Consider the following 16,574-nt stretch of genomic DNA (forward strand, 5'->3'; position numbering starts at 1 on the left):
CCCACAAGATAGAATGAGCTAGGGTGTATCTGCCTCCTGTCCCCTGACCATCCCTCCAGACTCACCTCTCCCCTTCCCTACTGCACACCCTACACTCCAACCAACCAGAATGACTGACCGATACCATCAGGTGAGTTACTCCTACAGGAGCTGTGTCCTTGTAAAACAGGTGAATAGACAAGAGACAGACACGCAGAGGGAAGACGGCCGTGTGAAGATGGAGACAGAGACTGGAGAGATCCACAAGGCAAAGAATGCCAAGGATTGCTGGCTGTCACCAGAAGCTAGGGGAGAGGTCTGGAACAGTCTCCCCCAGAGCCTCAGAAGGAATCGACAAGGCCAATACCCTGATCTCAGACTCCCAGCCTCCAGAACTGTGAGATGATAAATTTCTGTTCTTATAAGCCACTCAGTTTGTGGTACATCTTTACAGCTGCTCTAGGGAATGAATACAACAGGACAGGTATCCACCCTGACATGGTAGACATCCCCTGAGCAGGATCATAACATTCCTGGGAAGCCGATCTGGGAATGAGGAGGTTGAGGAGGCCTGGGAGGGACTTCAGGAGCCCAGCTGGCTACTGCCGGTTAGCAGAACAAGAGAGAAGGCAGAGAGAGAGGGTTATTGGCTGTTTACATTCCTGCACTTCTCCCCCAGAATGCAGGCTGCCCTGTGAAATGAATGCTGAAACTTTGCCAGCCCCAGGGCCTTGCTCAGACAGTAGCCTCTGCTGGACCTCCCATTTCCAGCCCTCTTTCCTCAAAAGAAACCCTACTAATCCCTCAAGATTCAGCTCAAACATCACCCCCTCTTTTGCTGATCAGCCAGCTTCGCACTCTGGAATTACCCTTCCCCCTGCTGAGTTCCAGTGATCCTGGGGAAGGCCCTCCATCATATTTCAGGGTGCCTGTGGGCAAGTCACTGAAGTACCCCAGTCTCTTTGTTGGTACAACAGAAATAACCAGAGGGGCACCTTTTAAGGTGGTCAGGGTGATTACGTGAATTACTATGTTTAAAGTCCTTAGAATACTGCCTGTCACAGAATTAAGTGGTCAAGAAATGATCATTGCTTTTAGCTGCCATCTAGTCATCTCTGACTCAAGGCAACAGAACAACATGTTGCCCCGTCCTGCACCATCTTCCCGAACGTTGGTATGCTCGAGTCCATTGTTGCGGCCACTGTGTATCTTGACTGCCTTTCAACCTAGGGGGGTCATCTTCTAGCACTATATCAGGCAATATTCTGCTGGGATCCCTAGGGTTTTCACTGGCAAAATTTGGAAGTAGATTGCCAGGCCTTTCTTCCTAGTCTTAGTCTGAAAGCTCTGCTGAAACTTGTCCACCATGGGTGACTCTGCTGGTATTTGAAATACTGGTGGTACAGCTTGTAGCATCATAGGAACACCCAAGCCACCAGAGACAAAACTGACAGATGGATGGTGGCAAGAAATGATATCAATTATAATAATATCAAGAATAGCAGTAGTCAAAATTTATGACGACAGTGACAATGATTATCAGCGTGTGTTTGTACCACTACCCTTATCGATTCCCTTACCTAATTAAGAAGTGGGCCCATATTTTTACCCATCCCAGGCTTCTGGTAGCCCTCCATATATGGTGTTATTTATTTTGTTGTTGTTGTTGACCTCCGTAACATGTTTGATGAATGAATGTTGAACCACAGATTTCAAAACCTTGCCTCTCCAGGCTAGGGGGAGTCAGAGAGGTCCTTTGGCAAGACGACAAAAATAACTGACAGTTGTTGAGCACTTACTGTGTGCCCGGCAACGTTCTAAGCACCCCACAGCAGCACTACATCCTGTAACTCAGGACACGGTTGTCCACCGGAAGGAGCCTCCATCTATCATATGCTCACCACGTGCCAAAGGCACCAGGAAACACTGAACACCAGTGATTCCCAGCAGGGGTGATTCTAACCCCAAGGGGACATTGGTCCATGTTTAGAGACATTTTGGGTTGTTATAGTGGTGGGGGGGTTGCTACTGGCATCTAGCGGGTGGAGACCACAGACGCTACTAAACATCCTACAATGCATAGGACAACCCCCCTCCCCACAACAAAGAATTAATCTGCCCCCAAATGTCAACAGTGTTGAAGTTGAAAGGTTCTGATCTACACGCATTACAAACAAAAACAAAAAGCTGCTGTCGGCTCGACTCCAACCCCGTATATGTCATAGTAGAATTGTGCCCCATAGGGTTTTCAGTGGCTGGTTTTTCAGAAATAGATCACCAGCCTTTCTTCTGAGGCACCTCTGGGTGGATCTGACCCTCCAACTTTTCAGCTCGCAGCTGAGTGCACTAACTGTTTGCATCACCCCAGGACTCCCTACACGAGTTATCTCCTTCCATTTTAGCCTCGCGATGGCCCTGAGATGTAGGAACCACAGAGGAGCAAACTGAGACTCAGAGAGGTTCTGGCACGTGCCCAAATGGAGCCAGGACCCAATCCCTGGTTATCGGCTGCCAAATGGTGTGCTGTTAGTCCTGCCCTGGGGTAGAAGACTTGGAGAGATGAGCATGGAGGAGGCTGCATTGGGCAGGGAGCCCTCAGCCAGAGTTGGGGGAGGGCTTCCCGATGAGCAGAACACAGCCGCTTTCTGAGGGTCACTGGAGGGTCGGGCTGGGGCACAGCAGCTTGTCCAGAGCCCAGAGCTGGCCCGTGGGGAATTTTCCCGGCCAGCCAGAGCAGCCACCAGATGGGAGGCCGAGCAGAATTTAATATCTGACCATCTGCAGCACAAACACAGCAGGCAACCCCTCCCAGCAGATGAGAAGCCTCTTCCGGCAACGCTGGGCCGAGATTTGCCACTGGTCCTGGGAGGCTGGGCTGCCAAGGGTTCGGGGTCTCTCCTGCCACAGACACATAAGCCCATACGTGATCTGTGCCCCAGGGCATGAGACCTGCAGCAGCCACGGCTGCCCCAGACCACCCATCTTTCTGGATGTCCTGCTCTGCCCTCAGCACCTCGTCTTAGGGAACAGGTAGGTGCTGGGCTATGACGGAGGGCCTCTATGTCCCCCTATGCCAGGCAGAAAGGGACATGCCACAACTGCTATGAGCAGGAGTAGGAGGCATAGAAAGAGGACATTCAGAGGTGATGAGGGAGAAGGTCACCTTCAGCTCTCCCAGTCCACCTGAAGCCCTCAGAATGACCCAGCTCCTCTCCCCCATGGGAGCTGCCTGTCTGTGTTTCGCTCTTCCCCTGCTTGATCATTTTCCAAGAAAATACAACCAGCTTTACTCTTTGGGAGCCCAGAGGGTCCTTCAGAGTTACAGAATCACTCCAGGGAAGCACAGCTGTTAATAACAATAGGAAAACCCAGGGGCTGTCAAGTCGATTCCGACTCACAGTGACCTTATGTGTGTCAGAGTAGAACGGTGCTCCACAGGGTTGCCAGTGGCTGATTTTTTGGTAGACTACCAGCCGTTTCTTCCGAGGCACCTCTGGGTAGACTCAAACTTCCAACTTTTTGTTTAGCAGTCGAGGGTGTCAACCATTTGCACCACTCAGGAACCCCGATAACAACAGGAGTTGCCATTAACTGAGGATTTACATCATGCCCCAGGCACTGTGGTAAACACGTTGCCTTCAAGTCTTTATGATAACTCTGTGAGGTGCTGACATACACCCCATTTTTGAAGCTCAGAGAGGTTAAGCATTTCTCCTAAGGTCCCTGAGCAAGTGAATTGCTTCAGGGTTTTCTAGAGGTTGAGAATTACCGCAGATCATGCAGGATTAAGCCTGGCTCAAGGCAGGCTCTTCAGTGAAAGGGCAAGCGCTGCTCTTAACCAGTCCCATAGCTGGTGCTTCTCAGGGGTTGGAGACACTCTGCCTTTCAGCTGTGTGCTGTGGTTAAAACACACCCTGCCGCTGGCAGGGAGTGAAGGTCGCTGTCTCATTTGGCCAAAGCTTCCTTTAGAAATAACACTAAGACCCACTTCACGTCTCCTCTACTCAGATGTGAGGATCTTCCCGGGTCAAACTCCTGAACTCTTATCTTCCAAGTCTTCACCCTGTTCGGAAGCTGCCTTCTCCCTTGATCTGCTAATTGATTAACTAAACATAACTAAGGGCCAAGTCCGTGCCAGGGCCGAGGAACCCAAACACGACTGCGGCCATCTCTGCTTGGCATGTCCCACACAGCAAGAAGAGTGACTATTTCCTAAGCACCTACTAGGTGCCAGGTGCTTGGCACACCCTGCATTTTCATTCTTATGGTACCCTGCGAGGTTGGACTGAGCATCACTGCTGTTTTACGGGGCAGGAGACTGGGGCTTAGAGGGGTTGTGTGGCTTGCTCAGGGCCCTACAACCAGATTCTGGCAGATGTGGGATGGGGAAGCAGATGTGGCCGGTACCCAAGTGCCCATGCCTCCTGGGGATGAGCTCTGTCCACATCCGGAAGGAGCTACCATGTTGACGTTGTTAGGTGCCATCAAGTGGGTTCCAACTCACAGCAACCCTGTGTACGACAGAACGAAATAGTGCCTGGTCCTGTGCCATCCTCACAATTGTTGCTGTGTTTGAGCCCACTATTGCAGCCGCTGTGTCAATCCATCTCATTCAGGGTCTTCCTCTTTTTTGCTGATCCTCTTCTTTACCAATCATGATGTCCTTCACTGGGGACTGGTCCCTGCTGATAACATGTCCAAAGTAGGTGAGACAAAGTCTCACCATCCTTGCTTCTAAGGAGCACTCTGGCTGTACTTCCTCCAAGACAGATTTGTTTGTTCTTCTGGCAGTCCATTCAATATTCTTTGCTAACACCATAATTCAAAGGCATCAATTCTTCTTCGGTCTCCCTTACTCATTGTCCAGCTTTTGCAGGATTTATATCATGCACCAGGTACTGTGATAAATGTGTTCTTTACAAGTCCTTATGATAACTCTGTGAGGTGCTGACATGAAGCCCATTTTTGAAGCTCAGAGAGGTTAAGTAATTCTCCCAAGGTCACAGAGCACATGCATTGCTTCAGGGTTTTGTAGAAGTTGAGAATTGTCACAGGCCATGCAGAATTAGGCCTGGTACATGACAGGCTCCCAGGTGAATCCATGTCCCCATGAGTTTTAGGAACACTCTTCAGCAAGAGGACAAGCGCTCTTTGTAACCATGGACTCATTGGGGTCAGGGTGGGGACACGCCATCTCCTTTGCCTCCTGGTTATGCTTCGGTGCTTTGCTACGCCTGGGGGCTCCAGGCCGTTTGCTCCTGATTTTAACCCAAGTAGACGGTGCTGGCTACTGCTCTCAAGTGGCTTTCAAGTCTCCAATGAGGCCAAACCAGACGGGCTAAGAACTTCGTCTCCCACTGGCTGAGGGCAGTCTGCTCTGGGTGAGGATATCGCATAATCAAATTATGGTTCATTTTCAAGGTTCCCCAGTCCAGCCAGGAGGCTGACTTCCTGGCCCCATTAATCAGAGATTCAACTTTCCAAGTTCAGGGCAGCCCAGACGGCCCTGGGCTGGATCCCAAGGACAGTGCCTGACGTTGTGGTGTGCAATGCCAAAGGCGAAAACATGATTCAATTTCCTGCAGCAACTCCTACATTCTAAGCAAGTTACTTAACTTCTCGGAGCCTTAACTTTCTCAACTATAAATAGGGATAGTAAAAGTATTTGGTAGACCCTTTTTTTTTTTTTTTTGCCTCTTAGTATCTATTTTCCTTCCCTAACAGCATCCCTGTGGGGGCAGTGGTGGTTCAGAGGTAGAATTCTTGACTTCCATGCAGGAGATCCAGGTTCGATTCCCGGCCAAGACACTTTATGGGAAGCCACCGCCTGTCTGTCAGTGGAGGCTTGCATGTTGCTGTAATGCTGAAGGGGTTTCAGTGGAGCTTCCAGACTAAGGTAGACTAGGAAGAAAGGCCTGGTGAGCTACTTCTGAAAATCAGCCAGTGAAAACCCTATGGATCACAACAGCCCAGTTCCCAGTCAATCACGGGGATGGCGCAGTGTTTTGTTACATTGTACATGGAGTTACCACGAGTCAGGGCCAACTTGACAGCAGCTGACAACAGCACCCTGTAAAAGCCCATTGCCTTTGGGTTGATTCTGTCTCATAGCAAACCTATACAACAACCACAGAAGCCCTATTTTTTCAGGAGGGGAATTTACCTCTTTCTCTGTTGCATAATCTCTTGTTTTGCTCTTCTCCAGCCTAGGGACAGGCATGCTAAACTCCTCTGAGTCGCAGTAGGCGCCCTGGTGGTGAAATGGTTAAGCACTGGGCTGCTACCCAAAAGGTGGATGGTTCAAACATACTCGGGGGCTTCTCAGGAGAAGGGCCTGGTGATGTGCTCCCATAAAGATTACAGCCTAGGAAACCTTATGGGGCAGTTCTACTCTCTCACACAGGGTCACTACGAGTCGAAGTCGACTGGACCGCACCTAACAACAAGATTTATAAAAAAAAAAAAACACTAATGATTGCACAGAGGTTTCTTTAAATTCCTGGAATCAGTAGTTCCCCAGTCTTTGTCAAAAGGCTCTGAGTGCATGTTGAGACACATATTAAGCCCTCAACCAGGTGTGTATAACCTGGCTTTGCCTGGGCTCAAACTTGTAGTCACGCTTTCACAGGGAAAATGCTCACAGTACACATGCTATTATTGACTGTTTTCTGGCATCAGTTATTAACTTGCTCTGAACTACGATGGAAAGGTATACATAAGTTCATCAGATGCTAAAAAGATTTAAAAATATTAGATTCTGCATTTGTTTTATTAACTGGAAAGTAACAAAACTATGCTTTAGCTAATTTCTAACTGCTCCAGTCTAACTGTGCACTGAATTTGATGCTTTAGAAGAAATAATTCATTATGGTTTGTGGTGCTTAGAATTTAGGGTTTGGTCCCTTAACTCTACTAAGCTATCTTTTTGGTATGTGTTAAAAAAAAAAAAAATTCTTATAGTGAAGATTAAATAGGATGCTGCCTGCAAAGCATTTAACAGAGGATAATCACTGTGCCTTAGAGATAGGCAGCCCTCAAGACAATCCCTAATGATCCCCACTCCTGGTATTCAGACCCTTGTGGAATCCTCTCCCTTTGAGTGTGGAGGCATCTAGCACCTCACTTCTAAAGAAGAGAATATGGTGAAAGTGATACAATGTCACTTCTGAGATGAGGTTACAAAAAGACTGTGGCTTTCCCCTCCTTGCCTTCTCTCACCCTTGCCTTCTTGCTTTCTCAGAGCCCTGGCTCTGGGAAAAGCCAGCTGTCAGGTTGTAAGCTGCCCTATGGAGAGGTCCACATGGCCAGGAGCTGAGGTCACCGGCATTTAGCCAGCAGGGACCTGAGGCTGGCCAACAGCCAAGTGAGTAAGCTTGGAAGCAGTTGAGATTTGAGCCGGCTGCTGGTTTACTTCCATCCTTGGCTGTCGGTGGGGTTGATCGGGACTGCGGTGTTAGAGCGTTCTATAAACTCTGAAGCCCCCTGCAGATATTTGCTACTTTTCATGATAATAGGACTTCAGCAACTGCCAACAGCAGCCTCTGTTGACCAAGAGCGCCCCGTGTGTCAGGCACTGTGCTAAGCTCATTTGTCCACTTTTGTTTTAAATCCCCATTTTACAGATGTGAAAACTGAGGCTTGGAGAGATTAAGAGACTTGTGCGTGGTCACACAGCCAGCATGTGGCCAAGCCAGGATTCAAACTGCAGTTGCCCTGGCTTCTAAGCACCTGTAGGTCTAGCCTTCTGAGTAATGAGCTGTAGGAGCCCTCTGCTCACTCCAGGAAGCACCTGCAGCATGTGCGTGGGTCAGCGGGAGGTGTCAGTGTGGCCCTGACATAGCATAACCCAAAGCTGAGGCTGTCCCTGACAGACCCAGAGGCAAGGGTCACCCAAAGCTGAGGCTGTCCCTGACAGACCCAGAAGTGAGGGTCACCCAAAGCTGAGATGGTCCCAGACAGACCCAGAGGTGAGGGTCACCCAAAGCTGAGGCTGTTCCGGAGGTTGTGGCATCTCCCTCTGAGGTCCAGGAGGCACCGGGGCAGGGCTGAGTGGAGGCCAGCGGTTTGGCCGAGGTGGCCTGTCAGAGCCCTGGGTGATGGGGCAGCCCCACTCAAAGCACATGTGCTCTTGAACCTGAGCTCAGAGGCCCTGACTCCAGGCTTCCGGCTCTGGGGTCCTGGGGGCCCCTGGTGAAGGATGCCCCCCCCCCACCCAGTGTCAGCACTGCTCCTGGGGAAACTCATCCGAGCCAGGGGCTCCTGGCTGCTATGACCTCATCCCCTTGCGTCTGACCCTGTTTCCCTGTAATTTACGGCCATGTCCACATTAACTGATGCTGCAAAGGCTGTGAACAGGGCTAATTGTTTCCAAACAGTGAATTGTGAGACTTCTTGACCAATTCCAGGAGCATTCGGGTGGGAAGTGGCAAGGCCTGCTGGTGATAATGAAGGACCCCAGGGACACCATCTGCCAGATGGGACTCAGAAGCCTCTACGTGGTGTGGCCACCAGGGGTCTTGGATGACCTCTGACCCCAGAGCATCAGGAGAAATTCTCCACGGTGATTGCTTCAAATGTCCCCTACTTTCATGTGGTGGTCACATGGCAGAAAGAAAGGGGCCTAGCTGGACTTCCGGGTAGCACAGGAAGGAAATGCTTGCCAGACCATCATAATACTAATACTGACTTTTATGATGATTGATGGAGCTTTTAATATGTGCCAGGGACTATGCTGGTGCTCTCTATGGATCTCATTTAATTCTTACATCAACCTGATGAGGAAGGTACTCTTGCCACTCCCATTTTACAGATGAGAAAACTGAGGCTCAGAGGGGTGACATCACGCAGACAGTACATAGTAGAGCTGGGCTTTAACCTCACTTAGTATTGGCTCTGGAGTCCCTGGGAAGTACAAATAGTTAATGCACTCGGCTGCTAACCAAAAGGTTGGAGGTTCGAGTTCACCCAGAGGCAGCTCGAAAGAAAGGTCTGGTGATCTACGTCTGAAAAATCAGCTACTGAAAACCCTGTGGAGCATGGTTCTACGCTGACACAGATGGGGGAGCCATGAGTCAGAACTGGCTCAAAGGCAACTAGTTTGGTCTGGTTCCCAAACTTACGCTTTAAACTTCAGTTCAACAGTCTCTCCAGGCAGGCCTACCAAGTTGGTATCTCTAGTTCTAAAAGCTTTGGGGTTAGTTATTTCAACTCCCCATTGCTTTCCGGTTGTTCCAGTCTTAGTTCCTCTCTATGTTTCCCTTTCCCAATTATTCCAGTGTCTTCTCTCTCCCCGTCCTGACTTCTCACGCCCTCAGCTGGGAAGGCTATGGGGGAGGGGGTGGAAAAGAAGGGAAATAGGCCTTATTGAGGGCCTACTGCATATGAACCGTTCAACATATATGATCTCATTTAACCTTTACAAAAACCCTACATGATAGGCATGATATTGTCTCTATAACAATAAGATAATAAGGAAACTACTGCTCAGAGAGGTCGGTGACTTGCCCAAGGTCACACAGCATCCAAGTGATGGAGACAGGATTGGTCTGACTTCCCACTTTGCTCTTCTTTATGGCATATGGCCTATGACATACGACTGTATCATTGCTCTGCATCTAATTATAGCTGGGCATTTTTCACTAAGATGCATGATATTTTCCATCTGATCAGGTGTGGCAAATATCTAGCATATGTGCACATCTTGCCCTTTGCACAGCCTGGGCAGACATTACTAATGGATCAGGACACTGTCTTGCTGAGCTGGATCTGTTCTCAACACTGTGGTCCAGGAAGCCATTACCAAAAGCGTTGAGATGGCTTTCTAGATGAAAAACAGGTGCCACCCCTGTCCTGGACGCTCATCCTGAGGATAAGGCAACATCTGATTTCTTGGTCTTTAATCTCCAGGGCCTTAGAAGGCCTCCAAGTCACGTGGGGGAAACTGGAAAACCCCTCCAGAATTGCTCAAAAAACAAAAACCCAACCTAAAGCTTGGTCTCCTTCCCAAACACATCTAGTTCTGAGAGTTGCCCTTCTCGAGTAAATTACCCCAGGTCCACTAAGTTGGAATTTTCTGCATTCACTCTTCTGAGACCCACCGGGGGAATGATGCATTGTATCCTCATGGGCATAGCCAGATTTCAAGGCCGGAAACATCTGTTGCAGAGAAGTAAGGCAATGTGATTTCTCACGACCAATAGGGCTGCCAACTTCCACCAGCTGTGGTTGGGTGGCATCTGGATGGCGTGGCCAGAATAAGTCAGGTGGGAGTTGTGAGCAAGCCCCTATGCATCAGTGGTGGCTATGACCACTTCTCTCCTGTGTGTGTCAGTGACTAAGAGTGACCATCTTACGGGGACCTCCTGAAACCTGCTCTGATTTCTCTAGACTCAAACCTTTGCATACGCAGGTGTTCTAGTGACTCTTGGTTGGTTCCAACCCACCAATGTCTCACCCTGGAGGTGAGAACCACTGCCCCGAGCCAGAAGGCAGAAATGTCCTGCCCCTCTTCCAATGCCCAGAGCCCCTCCTGTAATGCCTGGCAGAGAGCTGGGCACACCAAGGACACTTGCTGGAGGCATGAAGGCCTAAGCCCTGTGTCCCTGTGCCTCTTCTCTCCACAGGCTACACAGCGTGTCTCCTGGATTTACCTGTCTCCATCGCCCCTTTGTCTGGTAACAGCCCTCCTGCCATTTTCCTCGGGGGGACAATTCTGTCCTTACTCTCATGCCATGAGATTCGGTGGGGGAAGCAAGTGCCTCAAGACAAGGCCATCGGGGCAACACACACCAACCAAGTATCAGCCGAGTTTTCTCCACAGTTACTCTCCAAGCCCCTCCTCAGCTACAGCTGTTACAGGGTGCTTATCATTCCTTGGCTTGTTTATTGTCTGTCTCCCCGACTAGTATGCAAGTTCCAGCTGCCCATTTTGTTTCCAGATGGCTGCTCAATTCTTACAACAGTGTCTGGAACATAGTAAATGCTCAATAAAGATGTGTCGAATGAATAAATGGTGGCCTGCCTTTGGCTGAAGCAATTAGAAAGGAGAGCCTCTCTTTCGACAGGAGCTGCTTAACTGGTAGAGCAAAAGCCTACCTGCAGGAGAATGCACCTGAGAATGAAGAGAGCCCTGAAGAAAGCAGATCCTAAGGGTACATGGAGAAAAATTCCTGATGACACTGGTCACCTAGATCCAGCTGTGCCTGAAGCCCGCCCTAGAACCACTGCATTAGATAGCTGTTTTCTCATTTACTCTACCATGTGAAATTATTGTGTTAGGTTCTGGATAATACTTTGGTTAGTAACACACCCACGGTCCCTACCTTCAGAGTCCAGAGGAGGAGCTACACAGCAAAAAAGCAGATATATGAAAAAAGGATAAAATTACAAGCCATCCATGTTAAGGGCTATGAAGAAACCCCATAGGATGTAGTGAGAGAAAATGGTAGGTGAGACTTGTTTCAGCTAGGTGTTCCAGAACATTCTCTCTGCCTTGAAGCTTAAATTTGAAGGTTGAGGAGGAGTCCTGCTGCCTTCTCTGTGAAGAGAGGGTGTTCCAGGCAGAGGAAACAGCATGTGCAAAGGCCCTGGGGTTGAAATAAACTTCATGTTTGAGGATGCCAGAATCCAGGTGTGTACAGGGTGAGGGGTCAAGTGGCCTGAGATTAGGCTGGGCAGGTAGGCGCTGGCTCAGCCCTTAGATGAGAGCCTTGCAGGCCAAGGTGAGGTGCTTAGATTTTTATCTGCTGTGTGCTGGGAAAAATCAAGAATCGGAGATGAAAATCACCCTGTCTCTATACAGATTCCTCTGGCTGTATGAGGAGAATGGATTGGGGGAGGGGGCGAGAGGGGAAGAAGAGAGACCCCTAGGAGGTGAGAGAGGACAGTGCCTGGATCAGCACAGCGGTGGCTGACTTTGCAGGAAGTGGACAGGTTCAAGACTTGTGGTCTGGCTGAATACTTTCAGGCCCTTTTATATGCACTCACTCTTTCAAATGGTTCCAGGAGCTCCCATACGTGACAACCCCGCCCCCCCCCCCCCCCCCCCACCGCCTGGCCCTGAGACAGGCTTCATCATGTCTAGTCACGGCCTTCCGGATCCTTCCACTACCTGCTTTTCTCTCTGTTTTTCAAGCTCTTCATTACTTCCTAATTGTCCCGATTTCAGTTCTTTCTTGTTCTTGTCAAACACCAATTTAAAAAATGAGTCATCATTAACTTCACGCCACTCCTCATTTATAATTAGGCCCGTTCGTTCCCCTAGCTCTGCCTGTCTCTGTTTCCCTCTTAGAAAAACCAGAGGGAAAAAATGATCCTTGTTTGATTTCCTTTTTATTTCTTTTGCTGGCACACATGCTACTGGCCCCTCAGCTGCCTCCTGGTCCCTTCAAGGCTGGCCCAAGCAGCCCTGTGCTTCTGGCTGGTTGAAACACCACAAATGATGGCAACTGGGGACCTGGGAAGGCTTGGAGGTGCTGCAGGAGAGGCAGCAGGGTTGCCGGCCGTCTCTAATGGCTCCTGGGGGCATTTACCACTGATACAAGCCTCCAGCCATCAGGACTCAGCCTCCCAAACTGGCCAGCTCCGGGTGGATAAAGCTGAGGCTGGACCATCAGGGGGTATGAAATCACCCCTTACCCCATGAGCAAAGCAGACCTAGCTTTGAGTCACCCCCCTGGAACGTCATGCTAGGTGCTGCTGCTTCTTTCTTTTTTAATATACAATTTTTTAGAGCAATTTCAGGTCTAGAGAAAAACGGAGCAGAAAATAGAGTTCTCGTGTGCACTACTTTCCCCCTGCGCACTGTTTTCCCTGTCATTAACATTTTGCATTCATGTGGTAGAGTCCCTGGGTGGTGTCAATAGTTAAGACACTCAGATGCTAAGTGGAAGGGTGGAGGTTCGAATGTACCCAGAGGCGCCCTGGAGGAATGGCCTGGCAATGTGCTTTCAAAAAATCAACAGCTGAAAGCCCTACAGAGCACAGCTCTACTATGACACTCACGGGGTCACCACAAGTTGGAGTTAACATGAAGGCAGCTGGTCTTTTTAACAGAAGAAAGGGGAAGTGGCATTCTAGGTGGGAGGGACAGTGGGTGCAAAGTCACAGAGTGATGAAAGAGCAGCTTAAGTTCTGGGACTGGCACATCCGGCCTGGACAGAGTATGACGAGTGTGAGCAGAAGACTCCCAGGGTCTGAGGGTGGTGGGGAAGTCTGCGTTGTGGGGGGTCCTGTGTGGTTAGGGAAGGAAGAAGCGATTTCTGAGGCAGGGACTCCAAGATCTCCCCTCATTTATAAATGAAGGCTTTTCAAGGCTGCAGGGACTTCCATGTAGATCCTCTTCCCTTTTCTCAGGGCCTGGAGGCACCTGGGTTCTGGCAGAAAAACAGGCCCTGAGCCATGATTAAACATCTACAATACACTTAGTTATGTGTGCACTGTAGATTTAATAAGACAGCTCCTGCACTGTAGAATAAACCACAAGGAGCGTGTTACCCAGGTGAGGCCTGATCTCTACTTAATTAGATGCCAACTTCTTATGGCTGCAGGGGATTCGGAGGAATCCTGAGCCAGATGATGACTTTCGAAACAGGGTCAATCTATGTCCCTCTCCAGGGTATCTGCTGCAATAACCAATGGAACATGAAAACCAGGGAAAAGCCTGTATTAGGGCTAGAAATTAGGGAAGGCTGACATCCACACTGCCATAACTTCAGATGACTTATGCAAAACATAGCTCAGATGGGATTAGGTTAGAGGAAGGTCCAAACAGATCCACGGAAGGTCACATGTGAAGGAGGAAGTCACTCTCCAGCCAGCGAAAGATCCCAGAGAAGTTAACAAAGAGGTTCATTTAATCCAGTTGGTGCCTCTGGGAAGAGCACTATACAGGCCGCCATGTTGTGGGGAATCCCAAGTAGGAGCTAACAGTCTGGGGGTACTGCCATAGCTGGCTGCCACTGAGGGAAAGCCAGGCTTGGCAGAGAATAAGGGAACTGCCTGAGCTAGTACCCAGATTCTGCAATCACTGGAGACAAGAAACTCTGGCTGTAGGCTTGATGAGGTTGTTCAGGGCACTACCCCTACTTTATTCCTCTGTAACCTGTTGCTGTCGAGTCGATTCTGACTCCTAGCATCCCTATAGGACAGAGTAGAACTGGTTTCCAAGGAGCGCCTGGTGGATTTGAACTACTGACCTTTTTGGTTAGCCCCCATAGCTCTTAACCACTACGCCACCACTCTATTCCCCTAAGCGGTGGGAATTCCAAACCATGAACGTTAAACTACAGCAACCTCAATTTTTTCCTTCTTGCTTCTTTTGGGCCCGAGAGGATCAATGGAACTTACATAATCTTAGAAAAACCCAACTTGGTTCCCTATACTGTATCAGCAGAGCACCCCCTTAGGAAGAGTGAGCAAACAGAGGAAAAGTTATTAGATGTAAGATGACCCATCCTAGAAAATGGGACAATGCAAATGCACCCTTACAGAATGGAGTGACAAATAAGAGAAAACTCTGGGACACTTCTAATTCACCTTCTAACACAATTATAGGGGATGCTGTATCCAAGAAACCATAGCAGACACTCCTAAAAGAGGCATAGTCTGAGATCAGGGAAGACTGTGACGACATGAAAACAACTGTTGACTTAAAAAGTACAATGGAAGCAGGGAACAGAAGAGTTAAGTATTACAGAAAACTAAGCCAGAGAATAAAAGAGGAGTTTGGAGAATTCATTCAGAACTCCGACAAAAAACTTAGGGAAGATTCATTTCAACACTTTCCAAGGAGCGCCTGGTGGATTCGAACTGTCAACCCCTTGGTTAGCAGCCATAGCTCTTAACCACTATGCCACCAGGGTTTCCTTTCAGATGTCTAGCTCCTCAATATTATCTCATTGAGTTAAGCTCCAAACCTTAAATCTTAAACCTCCGACCAAATTTGCTCCTGAAGTCTGGTTTGAACCAAACGACAGTTTAGTTATTACGGTACAGTAGGTCTGCCTTCAGCACTGCACTCTGTCAAAGATTCATCTCTGTGGAATCAAACTGACAACAACATCTTGAAAAGTTAGATGAGAAGCTCAGGTAGGGAGAAGTGACCAGGCCTTAATGACGGTGAAATAATTTGGAAAGAGACAGTGAGAATGGTTACACAACCTGAAGAATGTAAACAACGCCCCTGGATCGTACACGTAGAATTTGTTCAAATGGCAGACCCTTTGCTGTATACATGCTCACACGACAATTAAAAATTAAAAAAAAAAAAAAAAAGAAGTACAGGAACACATAGGCCAGGGTTTCTCAATCTCAATGCTATAGACATTTGGACCAAGTCATTCTTGGTCGTGGGAGGCCGTCCTGTGCATTGTAGCGTGTTTAGCAGCATCCCTGGCCTCCACCCACAAGATGCTATTAGCACTTCCTTCCAACTGTGATAACCAAAAATGTCTCCAGACATTCCCAAATGTCCCCTGGTGGACGAAACTGCCCCGGGATTGTAAACCACGGACACAGCCACCCTCTGATGCCTAGGACGCAGGGAAGAAATTCCACCAAAGCTGAGGACAATGGACGGTGGAGAGACAGCTAAAAATAACAGCTGTCCGATCACATACCATCAATCACTGCAGAGGGAGTGCTCTCACTCAGATGCTGCCATCTGCTCCCTGGTCTGCATGGAGGTGCTGAGCACTGGCCTGGAGGGGACGCGGAGGGGACAGGAGAGGCAGGGAGTGCCAGGAGGAAACAGAACCAGACTGGGGGCGAGGGGCAGGAAGGAAGGGAAGGAATTTGGAAGGCTGAGATGAAAAGAGCTATTGTCTTTGGTGGGGTTGGGTTTCCTAGTAGTAAGCCTGAGATGAACATTCATGTGGCAGGGAGCCCTGGTGGCGCGGTAATTAAGTGTTCAGCTGCTAACCAAAAGGTTGGCAGTTCAAATCTACCAGCCACACCTTGGAAACCCCATGGGGCAGTTCTGCTCTGTCTTATAGGGTCGCTATGAGTTAGAATTGACCGGACGGCAACAGGTTTAGGAACCCTGGTGGCACAGCATTTAAGAGTTCGGCTACTAACCAAAAGGTTGGCAGTTGGGATTCACCAGGCGCTCCTTGGAAACCCTACGGGGCAGTTCTACTCTGTCCTATAGGGTTGCTATGAGTCAGAATCGACTCAACAGCAATGGGTTTTTGGTTTTTCTTGGGTAAAGGAGACTGGTGGTGCAACGGTTAAGTACTTGGCTGCAAACCCAAAGGTCAGTGGTTCAGACTTACCCAACAGCTCCATGGGAGAAAGACCTGGCGATCTGCTCCCGTAAATATTAAAAATTACAGCCTAGCAAATCGTATACGGCAGTTCTGCTCTGCCACACGGGATCACTGTGAGCCAGAATTGACTTGACAGCACCCAATAACAACATTCCTAGGGAAGTGGGGGAAGTAGGGCCTGGAAGGAAAGGTGGCGAAGCAAGAGTGTGACCTGAGCAAAGTCCCGAGGAGGGTCACACCTTGGCTCAGGCCTGCAGGACGGGGCTGGAGACAGAGTAAGCAGTACCCAGAGTGGGCTCCATTAGGGGACGAGAGAGCTGCACCTCACAG

At 49.2% G+C, this 16,574-nt stretch overlaps 1 protein-coding gene across 1 annotated transcript in view; it reads right to left on the reverse strand.

Moving 5' to 3' along the window:
* Nucleotides 1–15,670, reverse strand: part of NOS1 (nitric oxide synthase 1) — a 159,323-nt gene extending 143,653 nt beyond the window's left edge. The window contains exon 1 of the mRNA XM_049865541.1: nucleotides 15,597–15,670. The gene's annotated coding sequence lies outside the window, so the exon portion shown is untranslated. The remainder of the gene's footprint in view (nucleotides 1–15,596) is intronic.
* Between the last annotated feature and the right edge of the window lie 904 nt (nucleotides 15,671–16,574).

The sequence above is a fragment of the Elephas maximus genome, chromosome 22, assembly GCF_024166365.1.
Source record: "Elephas maximus indicus isolate mEleMax1 chromosome 22, mEleMax1 primary haplotype, whole genome shotgun sequence".
Lineage (NCBI taxonomy): Eukaryota > Metazoa > Chordata > Mammalia > Proboscidea > Elephantidae > Elephas > Elephas maximus.